The following is a 22,587-nucleotide window of genomic DNA, read 5'->3' on the forward strand; positions in this document are numbered from 1 at the left end:
CCGAGTCTCCTAGTTGAATGGAAGAAACATGCAACACAATGGCCTCTGCCACCACCTCCTAGGCAGACAACATCAGAAACACAGGATGAGTGTGGAAGTGGAGATGTACTGCATTTCCTTTGAAATACAGCACCCTACCAGATTCGAAAAGGCTGATGTTCCTAAACTGTTCTGGGACTTCGAGATGGGTTGCAATGAAAACCACCAGCTGCTGTACTGCTGGTGCTGGCAGCCAGGGAGACGGGCATAATATCCCAAAGCAACTTGTCTCCAGGTTCAATTTTGAGCTCTAATTGAGTCCCTATGAACTGCCAACTGTTTTAACAATTGTGTTTCTGCGGTTCACTACAACAGTAGCAAGGGGATGTTAGGCCTGGAACACACCCATCAGGCAAGGTTCTGGGAGGACGGTTTTCATCACAAAAATCTTTTCCCATTCTCTTATTTGACCTTTTGGGTATTCAGTTGCTAGAGCTGTTAATGCTGCCCTAAAAATGAGAATAATCAGTGATATTTATGGCACCATTAGCTAAAGTGCGGGACTCCTATGGTGCATTTTGCAGGTTCCTGCCATTGCAGGAATTTCTGGATATTCCATAAAACTTGTTCGCACTGTAGCTTTGGTTTAATAAGCTAATGAATACTGTTTGAATTGCTCTCCTTGGGTCTTACTTCTGTCTTTAATAGTAGATTGCAGGATGAGACACAAAACAAATCTTCTTGTGTGAGTGACTGTTGTGGACAAATAGTCCAAAATACCATCATTATTACTGTGGACAAATCTGTGGATTTCCAAAGAGGTGAAGGGAGAAATTACTAGGCAAATCTTCACTGAAAATTTTGATTATAGTATTCTAGATCAACAGAATAATCTAATTAGGGTTAATAAACTAATTAGGGCTAGGTTTAGGGCCATATAGAGAATGATCCACTTTTGCAACTATAGAATGGTGTCAACCCAGAAGGAAGTTTTAGAACATAAATTAGAATTCAGATCACTAGAATCAATTAATCAGTGGTATTTACTGAGGCTTACTGTGTGTGCACAGCATTGCCATAAGCACTTAGGAGAGGAAAATTAAGTAAACCAGTCCAGAGGCAGTAATACTTCTTGAAAATGGCCAAAAACCTAGCAATCTATGCAAGATTCACCATCCTTATCTGAGAACCTCCAATTTAAGTGGTTAGCCAGAATGGTTGGTTTTGAAGTAAATAATAATGATGGTATTTGTTAAGCACTTACTGTGTGCCAAGCACTGTTCTAAGCGCTGGGGTAGATACAAGATTATCAGGTTGTCCCACGTGGGGTTCGCAGTCTTAATCCCCATTTTACAGATGAGATAACTGAGGCACAGAGAAGTTAAGTGACTTGCCCAAAGTCACACAGCTAAGTGGTGGAGCCGGGATTAGAACCCATGACCTCTGACTTCCAAGCCCATGCTCTTTCCACTAAGCCACGCTGCTTCTCAATATTTCTATATACTTTTAATTAACAACTTTGGAAAGTTTAAAGGAAGGAAAAATAAGACTACTGCAATTTTGTGCTTTAAGACAGGGGTCAACACTAGGCCCAGAACTCACTTTTTGTCTCTGCTCTCTCTACAGCTCGTGAAAATTATTTATCACCAAATATGACTAGCACCGTAAAACAACCCCAAAATGTGTTGATCTGAGTCGCCAAAGTCAGTTCATTACTAATTTTGAGATGTGTCCATATCACGCAACGAAGCCTGATCAAAAATCCACAGCAGGCAATAGGGTAAGTGAATAGGGTAGAAGAAAGTAGTCCAAGTGACTTGGATTGATACTAGCATGAATTCTCTACTTTCTCCCCAGAAGACTGTAAGCTCTTTGTGGGCAAGAACTGCTTCAACCAACTCTGTAGTGTTGTACTCTCCCAAGAACTTAGTACAGTGCTATACAGAGTAAGTGCTCCATAAATAGCATCGATTGAGTGATTAAACAGTTCAATCAATGGTATGTATTGAGGGCTGTATGCACAGCACTGTCCTAAGCACTTGGGGAACACAGTAGAGTAAGTAGATATGGTCCCTGTCCTTGAAGAGCATACAATCTAGTGGGGAGGTGAACATTAAAATGAATTACAGGTAGGGGAAGCAACCTACTGTAAAAATATATGCATGAGCTGCAACATTGCAACCGGCACTGAGGCAGAGACATGACCATTCTTCAGTAATATGTATAGTCTCATTCCAGCACTTAGAACAGTGCTTGTCACATAGTAAGTGCTTAACAAATACCATATTATTATTATAAAGATATAGAAGTAAATCTGAATCCAGTTAGCACCAAAATCAGAAATTTTACAAAACTAATGTATGAATTTCAGTAGAGAACAGTGACTAATCTTTGGAGTTTGAGCAGTGAATTCTGAGCCATCATCTATCCTCTGCTGTGGAAATATAGTGTAATTCAGAATGAATAAAATTTGAGAATTTATAACTTGGATGTAGAAAGGAAGCTCCCCCAATATCATTTAATCAATGGTATTTGAGTGCTTACTATGTGCAGCACACTTCTACTAAACACTTGGGAGAGTACAATACAAACAGCATTAGCAGGCATGTTCCCTGCCCACAGTAAACTTACAGCCTGGGCAGGGGGGCAGACATTAATATAAATCATTAATTTGTAATTTATATTTCATAGGTATATACATAAGTGCTGTGGAGTTGAGGGTGGGACAAATATCAAGTGTCCAAAAGTCACAGATCTAAGTGCAACTAAATATTTAACTCCTTGATATCAGGGATCATGTCTACCCATTCAACTGTATTGTACTCTCTCAAGTGTTTGATACAATCCTCTGCCCAGAGCAAGCACTGAATAGATACCATTAATAGATTAATAGGAAATCAGGGATAATAGATGGGCAGCATGAATGCATGGAGATAGAAATGGAAGAAGGGATCAAAGGGAGAAAAACTGTTGCAAAGAGTGGGATGAGACTGAGAAAAGGAAAATGAAATAAATGGAAAAAATGAGAGTTTTGAAGATCCTAGAAGTGAAGGGCAGAAGTTAAAATTGTTTTCTTTTTTCCACAATTCAGTGTTCCATTGACATGCCAAAGCCATAGGACTCTAAGAGCCTGCTCAAGGTCTCCCTGTTCCTGCAGACCATCCATACACTTTAAAGAAGTCTCAAGTTCAATCTCTGAAGTGGCCATTAACCCTAAAGAGCTACTGGGGTAAGTTTGAAAAGAGTTAAAAGAATATAGATTTTAAACATTCTTATATTAAATTGCAAGAGCTGCTTAAGTGTATCCCACCTTTCCATCTATAGGGTCTTTCTCCACTCCAAACCTCTTGCCATTGATATTATTGTAAGCTCTTTATGGCAGGAAATGTGTCTGCTAATTCTGTTGTATTGTACTCTCCCAAGAATTTAGTATAATGCTCTGCACATAGTAAGCACTCGGTAAGTACAATTGATTGACTGTCATGACACATTTTCATAACCCTCACAGCAGATGTACAATTAATGTGTACTACCAATATACCCAAATTACACAATTACACTCTATTCCTAACTTGCATTATGTACTCTGAAGCAGGGAAATTTTATATATATATATATATTTTTTTTGGGGGGGGCAATTTAGAAGGATAGAAATGTTCCAATAATTGCATGTAATTAAACTGAACAATGTCCATTTTACACATAAATCCATCTTTATTAAGCTACATATCCATTTCCACTCTCCTACAGTTCTTTCAGTCCCTTTTCCTCTTTCTTTAACTTCCCATGCTTTTTGTCTAAGCATGCTGATGACCATGTTCTATATAGCCTTAAAATCAATTTCATACAACACTGTTATTATCTGTAACATTGGTATTTCTCTACCTTTAATTCATGAAGAACTGTTCTTGCTACCTGAAAGAAATGAAAACATGCACCTGGAAGTATATTTAAATGTCCTGCAATATAGTCTAATGATTTAAAATTGTTTGGAAAATGTTTTAACTATCGGCATTGCCATTTTGTTGTGGGTTTCTGAGGACTTCACTTAAAAAAATCTATATGAAGTCCTCATTATTCCACAAAATATCAGGGGCAGGACAATTTCCTCTCCATGAATTCATGCACTTTTCTATAGAAACTCATTAATATGATCTTTTCCTAGTATTCCATTTCTAATTACAGCATTTTTAGATTTGATGCCACTACTCAAGCTTAACCTGCTGTATGACAAATAAATGAGCAACGTCCACCAAGTCTTGAATGCTGTCTTAGAACCAAGACGTGTTTGATTCCCTTCATTTTCCCAAGGAAATTGAAATACTCTCAGCCTACTGAGAGTTCTCCTTCCACCCCTCCCCATTTTAATGAATTCTAAACATAATTTGCCTGTTCCTTTTATTACACTAGAATAATATTACTTTTCTAAGTTATTGCGGCAAAGTGACTATATAAATGGAAGTTAACAATAATAAGAAGAAATCAAGACAGGGCCTAACAGTGGAAGAACTGAAGTAGACTGGTTTCTTTATTTGATTTACAAATTCCACACCCTCCATTTGGAAGCCCCAGAGCCCCTTCAGAGATTAAACACTTTAAAACTATAAAGGCTTAAAGATGTTAAAAGTCTCACCTCAAGTCATAGAAAGATATGTGGTTGCTGGAGCAAGAAATAGGACTTCCTCTTCTGGCTCCTATTCCAGAGCCCTATCAACTAGACCATAATGCCTGCGAAAGATATGGAGGCCAAATAAAGTGCTTTTATTGAGTAGTTTATACACATTGGTGTAACAAGACTTTCAGTCAGGGACCCAGAAATTTAGTCCCTGGGGAAAAAAAAAGAAAGACCTAAGAACTCAGGGACCGTTTTGTCTGGGTTAGCCCTTTTGCACCTGCATTTATTCACTGGCTCCTAACTTGTCAAAGTGGGAAGTGGAAACTTGCAATTGCTGTGAGAAAATTGAACTTAGGACAGAACTAGCAAGCTGAGTAAGTTCCCAGTGGTGTCAAACAAAGAAAATAGATTTTTGTTTTATTGTTATAGTTGCTTTTGACTTGGAGATCATTTAAAAACAGGCCAGCTTTATTCTTATGAGCATAACTGTGCTAGCTTACTTCTTCTGAACTTTGAGCAAATCATTGGAGATGTCACCACAAGAAAGTTATTAGCAACTTAACCTTGTCAACTCAATGTGGCATAATGGGCATAAAAAGCATCTTCAGCAGTGTGATTTAGGCTTACAACCAAGTTTCCCTTGAGCTGTTACCTTACCAACTAAAAGTCTGGACTAGCTGTTTCCCAAAGACTCTGTGTTATTGTAATCACATATTAGCTCCTTTTGTGATTAGGGGACAATGAAAGGAGAATTGACTGTAAGGATCCCCTCTAGACTATAAATTCCCCTTTAGACTATAGCTCCTTGTTGTCAGGGATTGTGCCTATCCAACTCTCTTGTATTGTACTTTCCCAAGTGCTTAAGTACAGTAGTCTGCACAGAGTAAATATTCAAAATACAATTGATTGATTGATTGAATGAACTTAGGTTCACGGGACGAGGCAGCTGATTTGGGTCTGGAACAATCCCCCAAGATGCAGGTCCTGCCTGGGCCTAGACCCTCAGTGGGGGCTGTCAGGGGAGGCGGGGGGAGAGATGTGTGTATGTGTGTGTATGTGTATGGCAGGGGAAACGGGGATGGGCAGAAGGGTCTCTTTTATGTCACACTGAGCCCAGCCACACTCCAGTGTGGACCTTAAGACTCTGGAACCCTGCATTGTCTTGACTTTCCCCCTGTGGGGGCTGGGTGATGAAGCTGGAGTTTTGGGGGTTCCTGTTACCCTTCTAGGGCTGGGCTGGGAAGATGTTTTTCTTTCCCCATATTGGAACCCAGTGCATCTTGGTGATTTTTGTACTCCCAACTGACTCCAAGGCTCTTGGTGGGCTTTTGCACTCTCAAAATACCTGTCATTCCCCCCATCCCCATCCTCTCTCACACTGTCCCTCTCCCACCTAATTCTGGGTCTCACTTGCTCCCTTCCTTCCTTCCCCCCTTTCCCTTTTTTTTTCTTTTTTCTTCCCCCCTCTGGGTCCCTCTATCTACTCTGGATTTTTCTCTCTCCCCACTCTGGCTCTCGCTCTCTTCCCACTCTGGGTTTCTCTCTCCCCATTTTGAGCCTCTTTCCACTCTAGGTCTCTCTCTCTCTCTCTCCCCACACTATGGGACTCTCTCTCCCCCCACTTTGAGTCTCTCTCTCTTCCCACTCATCTCTCTCTCTTTCTTTCTCTCCCCACCCCCCAACCCCAGCTCTGGATCTTTCTCTTTGTCTCCCTCCCTCCAACCTCTGGTTTCCTCTCCCTACTCTGGGTCTCTCTCTCCTCTATATAGGTCTCTCACACTCTCCACTGTGCATCTCTCTGTCCCCCCTCTCTGGATCTCTCTTTCTCCATCAACTCTGGCTCTTTCTCTCCTTTGTGTCTCTTCTGGGTCTCTCCTCTCTCTGTGTTTCCCTCTTTTGCTCTCCTCACTCTGAGTCTCTCTCTCTCTCTCTCCCCTCCCTTTCTTCTCCCTCCCTCCCCCAGCTCTGGGTCTCTCTCTCCCCACTCTGAATCTTTCTGTCCCTCTCCACTCTGGATATCTTTTTCTCTTTCACTTCCCACTCTGGGTCTCTCTCTTTCTCTCTCCCTCTCCATTATGGGTCTTTCTCTCCCCCAACGCCATGAATCTTGCTATTTCCCCATCTGTGTCTTTCTCCCCCAACTCCAGAAGTAAAGCTGAATGGAGAGGGGATGAGAATTGCTTATCAAAAATGACTGATGGAAGATTCAGTAACTTCAAGTGTGTGCAAAAGTTTTCTTCTATCTTCTCTCTTTACTCTAGCCCATAAGATGTCCCAACAGAGCTGCAACAACAAGAACTAGAAAGTAATTTTTCCATTCTAGTCAGCATTTATTAATAATAATAATAATGGCATTTATTAAGCATTTGTCACCCCTGACAATAGCACTCTATACTGGAGAAAGCTTGCAGAGACAGTTTAGAAGGTAGCAATCAAGTTAATGAAAGAGTTGAAAAGAACCAAAGAATAAATATTAAAAGAAAAATAATATCAATAATAATAATGATAACCATGGTATTTGTTAAGCACTTACTATGTGCCAAGCACTGTTCTAAGCACTGGGGTAGATACAAGGTAATCAAGTTGTCCCATGTGTGGCTCACAGACTTATTCCCCATTTTACAGATGAGGTAACTGAGGCACAGAGAAGTTAAGCAACTTGCCCAAGGTCACACGGCTGATAAGTGGTCTAGCTAGAATTAGAACCCACAACCTCTGACTCTGAAGCCTGTGCTCTTTCCACTAAGCCACACTGCTTCTATTAGCCCCTAAATGGTGGCTAGGTGATGGGTGATATAATCTGAAAGTGTGGAAAAAAGAAATTATGCAATAGAAGGAGCCCAGTGAAGAAAGGATTTGAATTGCAATAGGGAGATCCTATGTTAGCTAAAAAGGATATATGTTATTAGCCAGAGTGAAAGGCACTTAAAGGTAGTTATTAGACTAGGTGAAATCCTCCTGCAGAAAAACTAACAAAGATGTACTGTAGAAGAATCAAAATTTTAGTCAAACATGAAAAGAAAACCCAACAACCCAGACCCTCACTGAGGCCAGGTGAATCACTGTGACGTGGGTAATGGTAGTAAGAGCTTGTAAGAATGTTTCAGGCTAATGAAGGGGTTAAACCTCTTTATAAAGCTATTGGAATGAGTTACCCAGGCAGGTTGTGGAATCTTCTTCTTAGAGAATAAGTTAACACCCACCTGCTGGGATAGTTAAAATATAGTCCCATCAGGATATGAGAGAGTTAAATAAATAACATCTGGGCTGCCCTTCCAGCTCTTTGAATAAAGGCCACATCTGCAAAAGGCAATCTATTTACCAGTTAAAAAGAATGTTACAGAATCCACATATTCTTTAACAGCCCTAGTGCTACCTCCCAAATCATCCTGTTAACAATGAGAGGATTTGAAGCTCTAACTTTCTGTGGGCAAGAGAGGTAGCTTGCTTAGGGGAAAGAGCACAGACTTGGAAATCAGGGGACCTGAGTTTTAATCCGGACTCTCCCTTTTGACTTCTCTATTCCTCAATTTCCTCCTCGCTAAAATGAGGACTAAATACTTGATCTCCCCCCAGTTTATACTATAATCCCTATGTGGGACAGGAGTAGTGTGATCTGATGAACTTGCTTCTACCCAGTGTTTAGTACAGTGCTTGGAACTTAGTGCTTAACAAATATTATTGGTATTATTATCATAATTACTATTATTCATGGAACAAGGTAGGCTGCAAGAGGGCATCTTTGGGTAGAATTCCTAATCGATCTAGAATCTGGATGTTTGGCAGCTGTCCCAGACCAACAGAACCACCTTCCACTTCCACCATTACCATCAGCGCTCCAAAGGGCGGCCTTTAAGTGCCACCCTCACCTCCCCAGGGGTAGCAGTGGAGGAAGGCCACAAGGCTGGGTGTGGAAAAGCCTCCAGTGAAAACTATTCCCCTTATTATTCACATTATAACTTTTAAGCACTTACTCTGTGACAAGCACTGTTCAAAGTGCTGGAGAAGACACAAGTTAATCAGCTCATACACAGTCCCTGTCCCACATGAAGCTCAGAATCTAAATAGTGGGGAGAACAGACATTATATCTCTGTTTTAAAGATGACAAAATGGAGGCACAGAGAAGCTGTCCAGGGTCACGAGCAGGCAGCCAGCAGAGTGGAATTAGAATCCAGGTCCTCTGATTCCCAGGCTTGTGCTCTTTCCACTAGGTCATGCTGCTCCTCAGCAAATCTTGTCAATCCTCTGATGCCAGGGGCTCTGGAATGGGGCTGGGAAAATAATGGCCTCTGTTGCCGAGGATGATTTGAAATGAGCCATTTTGAAACTGTGTCCATTCTGCTCCAATCTAGTGGGTTTGGCATGGATGGGGAGGGAGGCCCGGCACCCCCAACTTGCACCGGAGGCTTTCTGTCCCCTTCTCAGGTCCTTCTGAACATAAATGCCACAGAGCTTGGCCACAGGAACAGAGGCAGAGAGTCCTGGGGCTAAAAATAACAATACTCGACATAAAGGCATCTGATGGCCCATAACTGAACCAGGCAGGAGACAGACTGGCTTAAAACCAGAGTGCCTGGGAAACCACCGGACAAGTGGCCTCCCTTGCTGGATGATAGTATGCATGGCTTACAGAAGCAGCATGGCTTAGTGGATAGAGCACAGAACCTGGGTTCTAATTCTGGCTCCGCCACCTGTCTGCTGTGTGACCTTGGACAAGTCACTTCATTTCTTCGGGTCTCAGTTACCTCATCTGGAAAATGAGGATTAAGAATGTGAGTCCCATGTGGACAGGGACTGTGTCCAACCTAATTAACTTGGATCTACCCCAGTGCTTAGAACAGTGTTTGGCACATAGTTAACAAGTACCATAATTATTATTATTCTTAAGATAGGACTGTGTGATTCAAAACATTAGCCCTTCCTGCCTCTTCTGCATGATTCCTGTTAACTAAGGTTGGCATCAAGTGCTAGTTGCCTGTGGTGAAAAATCAGACAGAAATTGACTTCAAAAAGTATCTCTATCTGCCCTATGTCTATTAGACTATAAGCTCCTTGTGGGTAGGGAGCATGTAACTCTGTTACATTACGTTTTCCCAAGTGTTTAGTACAGTGCTCTGATTGACTGATTGATTACTAGTGAGTGAGCTCAGAAAACCAAATTAAGGAAAGGCATGACCCTAAAGAAATAAGAACCAAGTTTTATCCTTTTCTGAGTTGTGATTTTGAGAAAGTGTATATATGATTTTGATTTTCCTTTTCATAACTTTAAAAAGAATAAAACATATGACTATAGCTTGCATTTCTCTACAATTCCATTAGATTGTCCTAAAAGAAGGGTTAAACCCCCAACACAATGACATGTATAATATCCCTGAGATAGCTGAAATGTTACAATGTACATGGATTTGACAGTTGTTAAAAAGGTAAAAATTAATTTCCTCCCCATTACCCACTGTACTTTATATAAATACATATATATATATAAATACATATATATATATATACACACACATATATGTTCATTTTCTTCTTGAGGCATGATACCTGTCATAACTCAATATCTAGAATTCTAAGACAAAAATGATATATTATGTTTGACTGGGGGCAGAGCAATAATAATGATGATAATAATGGCATTTGTTGAGCATTTACTATGTGCTAAGCACTGGGATAGATGCAAGATAATCTGGTCCTACATGGGGTTTACAGTCTAAGTAGGAGGAGACCAGGCATTGAATCCCCATTTGGTGGATGATAGAACTTAGGCACAGAGAAGTGAAGTGACTTGTCCAAGGATACACAGCAGGTGTGAGTGGGATCTGGATTAGAACCCAGGGCCTCTGAGTCTCAGGCCTGTGATCTTTCTAGTAGGCCACACTGCTTCTCTAATAGGAATGGGAAAAGCTATACTTTATTGTACTAGTAATCTAATAGCAATAGGAAAAGCTACTTTGTTGTGCTATTAATCTCCCTTTTTTTCCCCATAAGAGAAGGAGAGATGGAATCCCAGAGCCATTACTATGGCCAAAGCAAGGTCAGGAGAAATAGGCAGACTGCCCTGATCCCACTCTGTGCAGCCTCTCCTAACATGGTGAGTAATACAACTGCTGGGAGAGCAGCATGGTGTAGTGGACAGAGCACAGGCCCATAAGTCAGAAGGTTATGGGTTCTAATCCTGGCTCTGTGTGACCTTGGACAAGTCACTTAACTTCTCTGAGCCTTAGTGACCTCATCTGTAAAATGGGGATTGAGACTATGAGCCCCGTGTGGGACAAGGGATTGTGTCCACCCTGACTTGCTTGTATCCACCCCAACACTTAATACAGTGCCTAGCACATGGTAAGCGCTTACCAAATACCACAATTATTATTACTATTATTATTAACTGCTCTGACTTGGTTTTCTGCCCCTCTCTTACTCCACACTTCTTCCTTATCATTTTGGAGGAGAAAGGAGAGTGAATTTGATTCACAGGTTGAGTTGGATTTGTTTTTTGAGGTCCCCTTAGCCCATGCAATCGTCTGAGAGTTGGATACCCTTTTGAATGCAATACACCATGATCCAAAATCTCTGAAGGAGTGTGACCATGAGGAAATAGCACCAATCTGACCTTCATTCATTCATTCATTCAGTCGTATTTATTGAGAGCTTACTGCGTGCAGAGCACTGTACTAAGCGCTTGGGAAGTACAAGATGGCAACATATAGAGATGGTCCCTACCCAACAGTAGACTTCTTGCTTTCACTTGCAAGGAGAGCCAGTGGCTCCTAGTTATCCCAGAGAGAGATGTGTGAGGGTGAATTCAAAGTAGGGGACATAGGCCACTGGCAAGGAAAAGCCATGCACTCTCCAGAGTTCTGTTTCTAATCCTTCATTTCCCTTAGAAGTCTCCTGTATAAGCCTCAATTTCTAATGCCTATTCTCCTCGCCAATCACTTTTTCCACTTTGGATGTATTCTGCCCCAGACAAGAGGGTCCTGGTGCAGAAGGATAGTTTAGGATTTGCTTTGAAATCCATTTGAATACTGCTTCTGAGAAACAGTGTGGCCTAGTGGAAAAAGCATGGGTCTGAGAATCAGAGGACCCTGGGTTCGAATTCCTGCCCCACCATTTGTGAGCTGTGCAACCTTGGGCAAATCACTTAACATCTCTGTACCTCAGTTTCTTCATTTGTAAAATGGGAATTATGACTGTGAGCCCAAAGTGGGTCAGGATCTGTGTCTAATCCAATTATCTTATTTCTTCCCTGGTGCTTAATTTAGGGCCTGGCACTTAGCACTTAACAAATAGCATTAAAAAAAAAATCTGTTGGGTTGCTCTGGCTGTAGCCTAAGTACAGAAGACATATTTGATTAGGTTAGAAGAAGGTCAAGTTATTCAGGTTCCCCTTCTCCCCTTCCAGATAAGGTGGGAGGATTGAATGTGGTACCTAAGTCAGTGGTGGCTGTAAGTCTGGCAGCTTGAAAAAGGAAGGGAAGCTACCAAGCATCCTCCTTCTCCTCCTCCTCTCCTTCCTTGCTCTCCTCCTTCCTCCTCGTTGTAATCAATCAATCATTTGTATTTATTGAGAGCTTACTGTGCACAGAGCGCTGTACTAAGCACTTAGGAGAGTAAAATATAACACAGTTTATAGATGTGTTTCCTGCCCACAACAAGCTTACAGTCTGGAGGGGGAGACAGATAGTGTAAATAAATTACCAATATGTACATAAGTGCTGTGGGGCTGAGGAAGGAGTGAATACAGTGGGCAAATCCAAGTGCAAAAGTGATGCAGAAGGGAGTGGGAGAAGAGGAAATGAGGGCTTAGTAAGAGAAAGCCCATGGAAGATGTGCATTTAATAAGGCTTTGAAGGTGGGGAAGTGGTGGATCTGTCAGATTTGAAGAGGGAGGACTTTCCAGGCCAGAGGCAGGACATGGTCTAGAGGTTAGGGGCAAGATAGATGAGATTGAGGTACACTGAGTAGGTTGGTATTAGAGGAGTGAAATGTGTGGTCTGGGTTGGAGTAGGAGAGCAGCTAGGTGTGGTGCGGGCAGGAACAAGGTGATTTAGTGTTTCCTGGTATTTGTTCTGTTCCTCCTCCTCCTCACTGGCAGCAACAAAGGCCAATAATGCTTCTGTTGCCACTGTTCCTACATTCATTCATTCATTCAATCATATTTATTGAGTGCTTACTCTGTGCAGAACACTGTACTAAGTGCTTGGGAAGGACAAATCAGCAACATATAGAGACGGTCCCTACCCAACAACGGGCTCACAGTCTAGAAGGGGGGAGACAGACAAAGAGCAAAACAAGTAGATAGGTGTCAGTTCCATCAGAATAAATACAATTATAGCTATATACACAGCATTAATAAAATAAATATAGTAAATATGTACAAATAAAATAGAGTAATAAATATGTACAAATATATACAGGTGCTGTGTGGAGGGGAAGGGAGTAGGGCAGAGGGAGGGAGGGGGCGATGGGGAGAGGAGGAGGAGGAGGAGAGGAAAAAAAGGGGGCTCAGTCAGGGAAGGCCTCCTTGAGGAGGTGAGCTCTCAGTAGGGCTTTGAAGGGAGGAAGAGAGCTAGTTTGGCGGATGTATGGAGGGAGGGCATTCCGGGCCTGGGGGAGGACGTGGGCCAGGGGTCGATAACAGGACAGGCGAGAAAGAGGCACAGTGAGGAGATTAGTGGCAGTGGAGTGATCTGACTAATCCCAGGATTGATTATTGATGGGAATGACCAGAACTACATTTCCAAAACCTTCCATGAGCACCATGGGATGAAACAATTCAAGTCAGGGCGTGATGCTGGGAGCAACACAGAAATGAATCAATCAGTACTATATTAAGAACTTGGAAGAGTGCAATTGAATTAGTAGGCATGATTCCTGCACTCAAGGATTTTACAATCTAAGTGGGGAGAAAGACAGACACTAAAACTATGTGACTGTGCTGTATGACCTCAGGCAAGTCACTTCATTTCTCTGTGCCTCAGTTACCTCATCTGTAAAATGGGGATTAAGACTGTGAGCCCTGTAAGGGACATGGGCTATGTCCAACCTAATTAGCTTGTGTCTACCCAAGCGCCTAGTACAGTGCCTGGCATATAGTAAGCACTTAAGAAAATCCATTAAAAAAATTACAGTTAGGAGAAAGTAAGATAATATAAAGAAAAGGACTTAAGTATCAGAGTGGGGGTTGTGAGAAAGTGTTCAGGTACTGTAGAGGTGCTGACGTGGCTGTTGGGGCTATAAAGTTGGGAGACTAGGCATCAGTCAGGGAAGCCTCCTGGAGGACCTCTGATTTCAGAAGGATATGAGGATGGGAAAGAGTAGTGGTCTGTTGAGGGGAATGCCACTAGAGGAAAAGCAGCATGGCCTAGAGGATAGAGCACAGGCCTGGGAATCGGAAGGACCTGGGTTCTAATCGCTGCTGTGCCACTTGTCTACTGTGTGACCTTGGTCAAGTCAGTTACCTTCTCTGAACCTTACTTACCTCATCTGTAAAAGAAGGATTAAGACTATGAGCCCCAGCTGAGTCTTGGACTGTAACCAACCTGATTATCTTGTATCTACCCTAGCGCTCAGCACGGTGCCCTGCACATATTAAGTGCTTAACAGATACCATAAAAAAGACATCCCTTAATCACCATCGTTGGATCTTGGTCCCAACTGAATCATCTTAGTACTCTCCATTGCAGCAAGATGCTAGCCAGAACCCTCCTCACTAGCTCTAGAAATCACAGTGTGGTTCCAGATCATGGCTGGGCTTGGGAGATGTGATCTCTGCAGCTCGTCAGCTCCAGGATGAGAACAGACAGCGGCACCGAGGCCCTACACAACTTTCAGGGACCTGGATGACAGCACTGATGCCATCGATAGATCTGGAAATCGTTGAGTAAATTGATAGACTTTATTCGATTCTGATACTCTTTCATGAAGACATGATTGGTCTTAGCCATGCTCAGGGTGCCCTGTCTGATCCATTCTCCCATGACAATGGGGTAAAGCAGGGATGCATGATCAGTTCAATTCAATATATTCTATTTGTGGCATGATGGAAGATATAGCATGAGGCCTGAAGTCTGGGGTTACAGTATTCATTCATTCAATCATATTTATTGAGCGCTTACTGTGTGCAGAGCACTGTACTAACCGCTTGGCAAGTACAAGTCGGCAACATATAGAGACAGTTCCTACCCAACAATGGGCTCACAGTCTAGAATATGCTTTCGCTCCTCTGCAAAATTATTCTCACTCATTAGATTTCTAGCATCATCCAAAGTCCAGTGCTTATGATAGTGCCTGGCACATAATACGTGCTTGTTTTTAAGGGTATTTGCTAAGCACTTACTATATGCCAGGCACAATTCTAAGCACTGGGGTACGTCCAAGGTAGTAAACAGGTTGGACACAGTCCCTGTCCCACATGGGGCTCATGGTCTTAATCCCCATTTTACAGATGATGTAACTGAGGCACAGAGAAGTGAAGTGACTTGCCCAAGGTCACACAACAGACAAATGGCAGAGCGAGGGCTAGAACCCAGGTCTTCCTGACTCCCAGACTCCTGCTCTATCCACCAGGCCACACTAAGAAGCAGCATGGCTCAGTAGAAAGAGCCTGGGCTTGGGAGTCAAAGGTCATGGGTTCAAATCCCGGCTCCACCTCTTGTCAGCTGTGTGACTTTGGGCAAGTCACTTCACTTCTCTGTGCTTCAGTTACCTCATCTGTAAAATGGGGATGAAGACTGTGATCCCCACATGGGACAACCTGATCACCTTGTAACCCCCCACCCCAGTGCTTAGAACAGTGTTTCACACATAGTAAGTGCTTAACAAATGCCATCATTATTATTACTTCTCCCCTGGTGGCATCTTCTGAACAGACCACTGCTCTTAATAAGCACCATTAAAAAATAAAAAGTCTTAAAGCCTGACATTCAAAAACTGCTCTGTGCAGAAGACTGAGTCCTAGAAGCACACACACCCAAGATGACATGTAAATGTTATTCCAACCAGCCAGGTCTCTTAGACGGACAATGAAAAAGAAAACAGGCAATTTATCAGTCTGTGTCAGGGGAATTGTATATGTGACCAAATGTCTACATTAGCCACACAGCCAAATACTCTGTCAGAATTCTGCCACCTACTCAAAATTTTCATTTTACAGATGAGGAAATTGAGAGCCGGGGAAGTTGATGTGTACTAAGTCAGTCAGCTGTTAAATGGCAGAGCTAGGATTAGAACCCAGGTCTCCTGGCTCCCAAGCCCATACTCTTTCCACTAGGTCATGCTGCTTCTCTCTCCTGTACTCTTCCTCCCTGCCTTACTCCACCACCAGTGCTTCTTCCATCAAGGTAGCAGCAGTAGTTGTGCCTACACTTGTGGGTTGCTCATTTACTCCTCTCCTATGCCCAATTTCCCTTCTCCTCTGCCCTGTCTTTTCTATGCTCACCTCTCCCTTTTCCTTTCTTGCCTCTCTTTTCCTTGTCTCCTATGTCCTCTCTAGCTTTTTCACTTTTCTCCTGCCGCTCTGTTTCCCCTTAATCTCTCCCACCAGAAACACCTCCACCAGCCCCCAAGTAGCGATTTTCCACTGGAGCCAGGAGAGAATGCAGGAAGAGGAGGAGGAGATTGTCTCATCTGTGCACTTTCAGGTGAAATGTTCAGAGTGGTGAATTTTCTTAAGTGCTTACTATGTATCACGCGCTGTTCTACGCACTGAGGTAGATACAAGTTAATAGTCTTAGTAGGAGGGAGAACAGGCTAATTGAATTCCCATTTTAGAACTAAGGAAATGGACACAGAGAAGCTAAGTGACTTGCCCAAAGTCACACAGCAGGCAAGTCACAGAGCCAGGATTAGAATCCAGGTCCTCTGGATTTTCTGGCCTGTTCTTTTTCCACTAGGCCCCACTGCTTCCACAATATGAGAGTTGCATTTTGCCCCAACCCCACTCCCCAAAAAAAGTGTGTTAAGGAAAATCTGCACTATAATACCGTTTCTGCACAAGCAGTTTCTTCAGTATTCATTCAGTTGTATTTATTGAGCACTTACTGTGTGCAGAGCACTGTACTAAGTGCTTGGGAAGTACAAGTTGGCAACATATAGAGACAGTCCCTACCCAACAGCGGGCTCACAGTCTAGAAGACGTAGTAACGTAGTATATTGCACCCAAACTGCCTGAGAGTGTCAGACAAACATTTCCTAATTACTTAAGCAGGTTATTGAAAATGCACATTATAGCAGAATGGAGTATACTTCTAAGTTTCAAAGGGCACGTTCTGCTTTTGATTTTCTACTTTTTTGTGCATATTTGATTATCAGCCAAATAGTTTATGGGCTTAAAAAAATAAAATAATGTTTAAACAAATTATAAAATATTAGGCTGTGGAGCACAGTGAGTCAAAGGTATGAGGTTTATATGGTTTTAAATTAAAGGTTCCACAATTACAGCCAATAAGCAGCTGAAACGTAATTTTTCCGGAACAGGATAGCTATGGTGATTCCCATAATTCCAATACATTCCTGTAGCTCATTCTCCTATGAAAGCAATTACTTCAAAGTGATTTAAACAGATGTGGGTCGTGAGATTTGTGAAAGCATTGAAAGACATTATTAAGTGTAGTAATGGGCCAAGCAGTCACCAAGGGCACCTAAATAAATATAGGCCCTTGGTGACCAATTTAATACCCACTGATGGAATTCCCCAAGGCCAGGTACCACAAAGGCCGTGTGCTTCTTTTTAAATCCCTAAGGAGAAGAAAAGCCCTTCTAAATCATGCTGTAAAATACAAGTTCTGCAGTAGATGCACGACGGCCTGGTGCTATTCACTGCCTGGATCATTGTAGTGTAACACAAGAGCCAAGAAGAGGCATGGTGTTTAAGGATAAGAGGTTGAAGGGACACTGGAAAATAAAAATTGGAAGCTTTTTTGTGGCCCTAAATCCTCTCTGGATGAGAAGAGGTGAGTCTCTTTTAGGTAGATGAGTGGATGGGACTGCTAGTTAGTTAGCAACCGTGATCCGAAGAACTGTTTCAACTCCAAAAGCTGGGGGAAATCGCCACAAACGTGTGCTGTTGCACTCCGGGCCCTCTTTTGGTAAGAGAATAAGTCAGGCAAGCAGTAATGAGAGAAGGGGTACAGACCATGATAGACAATTGAATTTCAGTAGAGGTGGACTTTTTTTTTCCAAGTTAATCCCATGACTCAACTGTGACATTGGCTGACTAGATTAGTAGGAAACAAAGGAATGTTTAACTGGCATGAATTCAGGATGAGATAAAAGGCCACAGTGAGAGATTTGTTTTGTAGAGAATGCGATTTAATCTGATATTGCATCATCCACTTTGGTGTGTAGGATTGAGATTTACCTTGGTATTTTCTGTCGTGTTTTTAAATGATCATTGCTAGGATGAGGGAAGAAAATCTGAGTGCTTTGGTGGCCAGAGTTTATTTAATCTGGAAGGTCCCCGAATGAACTTAGTACTGTTGTACTAACAATTGCTCATGCACTTAAACTTGGGTGGTTGCAAATATAGGTGAGGTCACTAATCAACCAGGTGGCTGCACGCTATCCTGAACATGAGCAATTAAGTACAAGGGCAATTTTCTCCCAGAGGTTAGTTATTTCATAGCCAATTACCCAAAAAGCTTCACCCCACTTTGAACTGTGTGTGGAGTAAGGGCAGCGTATGCATCTGGGCCCTCAATAGATTCCCTGTAGCTTCAGCCATCAACCCTATTCATCTTTTTCTAAAGTAGTTACAGCATCCACCTGCCTTTCACTATTTAACTCCTTCGTTTATAAAGGAGCACAAGCAGAAAATGTGAACCAAGAGCTATTTTTATCTTTTTAATCGCAAAAGCAATTTTAGCACTACAACCCTGGAACACTGCATTTAGCAATCTGCCATATTTTAAAATATCAAAATCGAGAATGAATGCATTTTATCAAACATACCCACCCTCTATAAGGCTATTCTTTGTCATCAAGCCTGTGCCTCGTTCTGAATAGGAAGTTTAATTTTCTCACACCCAAGAGCCAACGAGATTTTATTGAATACTGGATGTGGCCCCATTCCAGAGAGGAAAAGATCGTCTTAATATGAGTGTCTTAGGTGCACTTATTAAATATACCCATTAGATTCATAGTACAAGAAGAGTTCTAGGACAGAGGCAAGCAGTGTATACAAACACATGATACTTACATAAACAAGTCCTCTAGAGCCTTTTCTGGGCTCAAGGATACATTTGTTGCACACTCCCCTATCTCTGCCTCTGCAAATGTATACTTCTGGGAAGTCAGGGACCCTGCCAGATTAGACTGGTGGGGAGAAGAGGGAAGAACCCAGTCTTTGCTTTAGTAGCCCAGAACAGGGGAGGGGCGTGGGGGGAAGCATGGGAAGGGGGGACTGAGTCTTGTCTTGAGAGAGCTCCCTCCCTCCCTCCCTTCTCCACAAGTACATCTTCAGAGATCAGACCACAAAGTCTGGGGCAACGCTGACCCAATTTCATATGCTGAATATGGCCACGTGGTCTAGGGAAAAGAGCACAGGCCAGAGGACCTGGGTTCTAAATCCTGGCTCTGCCACATGTCTGCTGGGTGAACATGGGCAAGTCAATTAACTTCTCTGGGCTTCAGTTTTCTCAAATGTAAAATGAAGACTAGGTACCCTGTCCTTCCCCTGACTTTCCCTTCGCTGTAGATACCATCCATCCAGTCTCACAAGCCCGTAACCTCAGCTGAGCCCAGACTGAGCCCCCTTTTTCCTCTCCTCCTCCCCATCCCCCCGGCCTACCTCCTTCCCCTCCCCACAGCACCTATATATATGTTTGTACAGATTTATTACTCTCTTTTACTTGTACATACTTACTATCCTATTAATTTTGTTAATGATGTGCATCTAGCTTTACTTCTATTTGTTCTGTTGACACTTGTCCACATGTTTTGTTTTGTTGTCTGTCTCCCCCTTCTAGACTGTGAGCCTGTTGCTGGGTAGGGACCATCTCTAGATGTTGCCAACTTGTACTTCCCAAGCGGTAGTACAGTGCTCTGCACACAGTAAGCACTCAATAAATAATGATTGAATGAATGAATGAATATCCCTTGTTGGTGAACTCAGAGATCTCTGGCCATTCCATGCTCCTGGATAATCACATTATTATTATTATTATTATTATTATTATTATTATTATTATTATTATTATAGTTGTCAAGTGCTTACTATGTGTCTAGCAATGTTCTAAGTGCTGGGGTAGATACAAGTTAATCAGGTTGAACACAGTACCTGTCCCACATGGGGCTCATGTCTAAGTAGGTAGGAGAACGGATATTGAATCGCCATTTTACAGTTGAGGAAACTGAGACACAGAGAAATTAAGTGACTTGGCCAAGATCACACAGCAATCAGTTGTCAGTCAGGATTAGAACCCAAATCCTCTGATGCCCAGGCCTGTGCTCTTTCCACTAGGCCATGTTGTTGTATCTCGATCTTGCCTACTGTACCTCGATCTCATCTATCTAGTCGCCAAATTCTCACTCACATCCTGCCTTTGGCCTGGAATGCCCTCCCTCTTCACAGATGACAGACGATTACTCTCCCCACCTTCAAAGCCTTTTTGAAAGAACATTTCCTCCGAGGCCTTTCCTAAGCCCTCATTTTCTCTTTTCCCACTCCCCTCTGCATCACCCTGATTTGCTCCCTTTATTTACCACCCCCTTCAGCCTTCAGCATGTATGTACATAGCTGTAATTTACTTATATTACTGTCTGTCTTCCTCTCTAGACTGTAAGCTCACTGTGGGAAGGGAATGTGCCTCTTCTATTGCGTTGTACTCTCCCAAGCATTTAGTACGGTGCAGCATTTAGTATGGTGCACTGCACACAGTAAGTATTCAACAAATATGATTTTTTTTTATGGTATTAGTTAAGCACTTACTATGTGCCCAGCACTGTTCTAAGCGCTAAGGTAGATATAAGGTAATCAGGTTGGACATAGTCCATGTCCCACATGGGGCTCACAGTCTTAATCCCCATTTTATAGATGGTAACGGAGGCACAGAAAAGTGAAGTGACTTCCCCATGGTTACACAGCAGACAAGTGGCAGAGCTGGGATTAGAACCCAGATCCTTCCGACTCCTAGGTCTGTGCTCTATCCACTAAGCCAGGCTGATTCCCGATTGATTGATTAATTCTCTAACTGCTACACCTCATCTTCTTGTGTCTTTGCCTTCTTGGGGATAGAGTACTTCTTCCCTTCTGCTTCACCTCCCATCTCCTCTTAATTCTAGCGTGATGCTCTTGGTGCTTAAAAGGGGACTTCGATAAATGCCTCTCTACATGCCACCTCCATGATCAGTTCAGAAGATTCCCCTAGGAATGAACCTCCTACAGATCTATGCTAAACGTTTACTACAGAGACACACAGAAAACACATGAGCATATACTGAAGTTGGTTCCACACTTGAAAGGGCATGTAAATTCATTCTGTTTGAGGCCACAGTCATCTTAGTGGTGATACCTATAGCCTGCGTAATCCTGCAGAACTTAATTTATATATCTTTCAAAAAATCACATTACAGAATAGGCATAAATGTAATCTCAAAAACATATATATCAGGTATACATACAGACACACGTCTTTCTGGTTATAAACCTGATTCACTAAATTATAATCCACCTTTCAAAATTATCTGAAAACTGAATTGAACACTTAATCAATGCTTTCTATCTGAGTGAATTCCTCAGTCCCTGGAGGAGAACACAGGAAGGATACATATGTAACTGGGAAAGAGTGAAGAGTCCAATAGAATTGATGATATCTGCTTCCAAGACCGAAAGCTTGTTTAAAATTTTTGGTAACTTTGTGAGTCACAGAAAGACTTCAGTTAGTCACCAAGCTGGACTGTCACCCATATCACACAGTGAAGTAGGCACTGTTGTAAAAGCAGAAACTTCAGGTTTCAGTGCCACCAGATTTGCTTTGAAATTTATAACAGTGAACTCCCTGCTGACTTTAGGCCAGTCAGAAAACTCATGGAATTCTCAGTTCAAGTAGTTTGTGGTAACTTGGGACAAGGATTGCACTGGCCAAATGAAAACAAGTTTTTGAAAATACTCACTCTCTGCTGTGCTTTGGCGGCATACTTCTTTAATTCACTAATACGTACTTTTCCTCTTCTTGCATCTCACTTGGCCAATTTGATCCAGATCTTTGAATATTGCTTTTTATTCATTCTATTTCATCTGGGCATTTTAAATGATTTTTTTAATGATCATGAATTAAATCGTGCCATCCTCTGCAGTATTAACTCCCCATCTAAACTGAGGCAGAGGCAGTAAAATGACCTGACAAAATCACCCTATGAATTTGTGGCAGATTTAGGAAAATAAATATTATCTAATGAGAATCAATGTCCTCTGCAATATTCCCTTTAGAAACTAGGAGCCATTTTAGAAATTTCTCCATTAAACATAAAAATATCTAAAATAAGAATTTCCCAGTAAAGGTTTTTTTCTAGGATGCAGAGTGGCCAAGATACCCATAAGGATGAAGTTCTCTGCTTCTGTTTAGATTTTCAGTTCTTCTCTCTCAGACACTCTAGAGGATCTTCTACAGATAGAGTAATTCCCCTGCAAATAACCAAGATGGGTGTTAAATGCCCTTGGTCTAGGCAGGGAATTAGAATTATGCTTGTTTTTCCTTTAAGAAAAATCTGCAAGAATAGTTTCTAACCTCAAGGGTTATTTTTTTTTTCTGATCCTTTAAATTGCTTGTTTCCCCAGATGGAGTTTCACTAGTGAAATAAAATTAAAATTCCACCTTTTTGATTGGCAACATTTCCATCTCGGTTCACATTCAAATCTCCAGTCGGTGATTAGTTCATGCAGCTTAGTAGCTAGAGTGCCAACCTGCCATGTGTGAGAGGCTATCATGGAATCCTTTTTATTTTCCAACTAGCAAATAACTTGGATTTTTATAGAAATGATATCTATGATGTG

General features: G+C 42.1%; 1 long non-coding RNA gene across 1 annotated transcript in view; it reads left to right on the forward strand.

Annotated features, from left to right (window-relative positions):
• The window catches only part of LOC119929463, a 287,602-nt gene that overhangs the window by 206,494 nt on the left and 58,521 nt on the right, over window positions 1–22,587 (forward strand). The window contains exons 3-4 of the long non-coding RNA XR_005451557.1: window positions 1,606–1,759; window positions 3,071–3,208. This is a non-coding gene — a long non-coding RNA (uncharacterized LOC119929463). The remainder of the gene's footprint in view (window positions 1–1,605; window positions 1,760–3,070; window positions 3,209–22,587) is intronic.

Source organism: Tachyglossus aculeatus, chromosome 6 (genome assembly GCF_015852505.1).
Source record: "Tachyglossus aculeatus isolate mTacAcu1 chromosome 6, mTacAcu1.pri, whole genome shotgun sequence".
NCBI lineage: Eukaryota > Metazoa > Chordata > Mammalia > Monotremata > Tachyglossidae > Tachyglossus > Tachyglossus aculeatus.